The sequence below is a fragment of the Geospiza fortis genome, unplaced genomic scaffold (assembly GCF_000277835.1).
Source record: "Geospiza fortis unplaced genomic scaffold, GeoFor_1.0 scaffold241, whole genome shotgun sequence".
NCBI classification, from domain to species: Eukaryota; Metazoa; Chordata; class Aves; order Passeriformes; family Thraupidae; genus Geospiza; species Geospiza fortis.
In genome coordinates, this window is record NW_005054491.1 from 517,950 (window position 1) to 520,641 (window position 2,692).

Consider the following 2,692-nt stretch of genomic DNA (forward strand, 5'->3'; position numbering starts at 1 on the left):
GATGGCTGACGCTGTGCAGGGAGCTGGGAGGAGTGTGATGGGCGCTGGGGGGATGCAGACAGTGCTGGGCAGGGCAGGGGGGATGCCCTGGATGGATGCAGCAGGATCTCAGCGTGGTCCCCACCCTGTGCTGGCCACGCTCCTTTCTGCCCATCCCTGCCCCATCCCGCTGCCGCTGATGCATTTGCCTTCATGGTCGATGCGTGGCGGCCCCGGGGCGGCTGCAGCCCCCTCCCCTTCCCCTCCTTTCCCTTCCCCTCCCTCTCCTGCCATCGGGGGCGTTCGATCCCGGCCCCGCTGCTCGTGGCTTTGTGACAGAGCTTTGCATCCTCGTCACTCCGGGCTCCTGGCGTGGAATGGAGCTGGAAATCAGCGCTGATGCCTCGATTGCTGCCTTTGCCACACGCCCCGGGCCTGCACAGCGCTGCTGCCCATGCACGGAGCTCTCCTGGGCTCGCCCAGCTCGGGGCTGAGCGGCTGGGGAGGGAGGGCAGGCCAGGGGAGCAGCTCCAAACGGCTCTTCACACATTTGGATGAGCTAATGGGAAAAAACTGGAGGAAGGCAAATAAACATTATTGTTTCATGTCAGGCGGGGAGGAGACAAAAGGTCACGGGCTTCCCTTGTGATGGTGGGAAACGGCAGCATCAGCAGGGCTGGAAAGAGCTGGAGAGCCCAGGGAGAGCCCGGGGAGAGCTCGGGTGTGTGTGTTTGTGCTCACACGGGTGTGTGGGTCCAGCCTCAGGCCTGGGGATGGCTGCTGGGTGCTCCCAGGGCATCATCCCCCCGTCCCTGCTCCTTGTCTGGGCTGGTGGCTCCTGGGATCACCTTCCCACCTTTGCTGGCACCCAGGATGGATCAGGAGCGCCAGAAGCCCTAAAGATGCCCCAGTGATGCCACAGCTCTGACTGGCACTGTGTCGGGGTGCCAGGCCCGGGGAGGGCACCCCAACCCCTGTGATCTCTCTGCCACCATGAGCAGGAGAGCCCAGGGAGAGCCCGGGTGTGTGTGTGCTCACACGTGTGTGTGGGTCCAGCCTCGGGCTTGGGAATTGCTCCTGGGGGTCCCCAGGGTGTCATCCCCCCTGTCCCTGCTCCTTGTCTGGGCTGGTGGCTCCTGAGGAGCTTGGTGGCCCTGGGTGCTCCCAGGGTGCCATCCCCCATGTCCCTGCTCCTTCTCCCTGCTCCTTGTCTGGGCTGCTGGCTCCTGGGATCACCTTCCCACCCTTGCTGGCACCCAGGATGGATCAGGAGCACCAGAACCCCTAGAGATGCCCCGGTGATGCCCCAGCTCTGACTGGCACTGTGTTGGGGTGCCAGGCCTGGGGAGGGCACCCCAACCCCTGTGGTCCCTCTGGCACCACGAGCATCCCCCCACATCCCCCTGAGCATCCCCCCACATCCCCTTGGCACTCTCCCGTTGCCATGGCGCCGTTGCCATGGTGCTGTTGCCAGGGAACCGTCGCCAGGGAACCGCCTCCATCAGTCACAAGGCCCCCAGAGACGGGTCAGGGCAGGCAGGATGGGGGTTTTGGGGGGCTTGGGACCCCCTCCCTCCACTCAGCACCTTGTCCCAGCAGGCAGGGACTGGGGGGGTCCCTGCTGAGCCCCCCAGGATGGATCAGAGCCCCCAGGGCAGGGTGTGAGCAGGCTGAGAGGCTGCAGCGAGGTTGTCCCAGCCTGTTTTGTGTCTCTCCCTGGGCCAGGAAGATTCCTGGCGTCTGACCTGGGAATGTGGAGTCTGCAGCAAATAATGGAAAATAAAAGAGGATGGAGGAGGGAGGAAAAAGCAGAACAGAATGTTTCAGGAATGCTGTAAAAGTTTGGATCCATGGAACAGGGCGAGATCCAGGAGAGAAACAGGGCTGGGAGTGGGGGGGTGCCAAGGGCTGGGCTGAGGGGACCCAGAGCAGGAGAGAGCTCGTGATGATGGGGTGTGGGGTGGTGAGGGGCACAGGGGACACCCCAGGGGACACAGGGGACACAGGGGTGTGAGAGCAGTGCCGGTGGAGCAGTCCCAGCGTCGCTGCAAACAGCACAAAAATAACCACCACAAAAGCAACACCTTCCCCTGGGTTTGTTTTCCTGGCCTGGATTTTGTGCATCACAGGGATCCCCAGGCTGTGTGGGGTGAGGGGAGGACGGCGCCTCTGAGCAGCTCCCGGTTCATCGCTGCCTTCGAGGAGGGAGCAGAGGCTCCTCTCACCCTGCAGAGAGTGGGGCAGCCTGTGAGGGCACACACACGGCTGGCACACGAGGGCACAGCCCAGGGTGTCATTTGTGGGGCTCAGCACCCCCATCTTAGTCAAACTCCCTCCCCGGGAGCCCGGAGCCCACCTCTGCCCCTTGCTCTAGGAAAGAAGCAGAGCTGATCCATCCCTGACAATGCCTCAGTGCCTCCCACCCTAATTAGTGCCACAGCTCAGCGCTTCATTAGCACCGCCTGGCCAGCAGCCAGCGGCTCCCGTGGCGCATCCCGGTCCCACGGGCACTGCCCGGCACCTGGTGCCCCGGGGCTGGGCTGGGCTGGGTCAGCACACCTTGGGGACAAGGAGGGCGGGGATGGGGACAGGTGGCTGTGGGGATGGGGACAGGTGGCTGTGGGGTGGGGATGACCCCTCCGTGCTGCACTCCAGCACCCGGGAGAGCCGTGCCAGGCCAGAGTGGCAGGGGGGCCCGCGCGCGGCGGGGGCG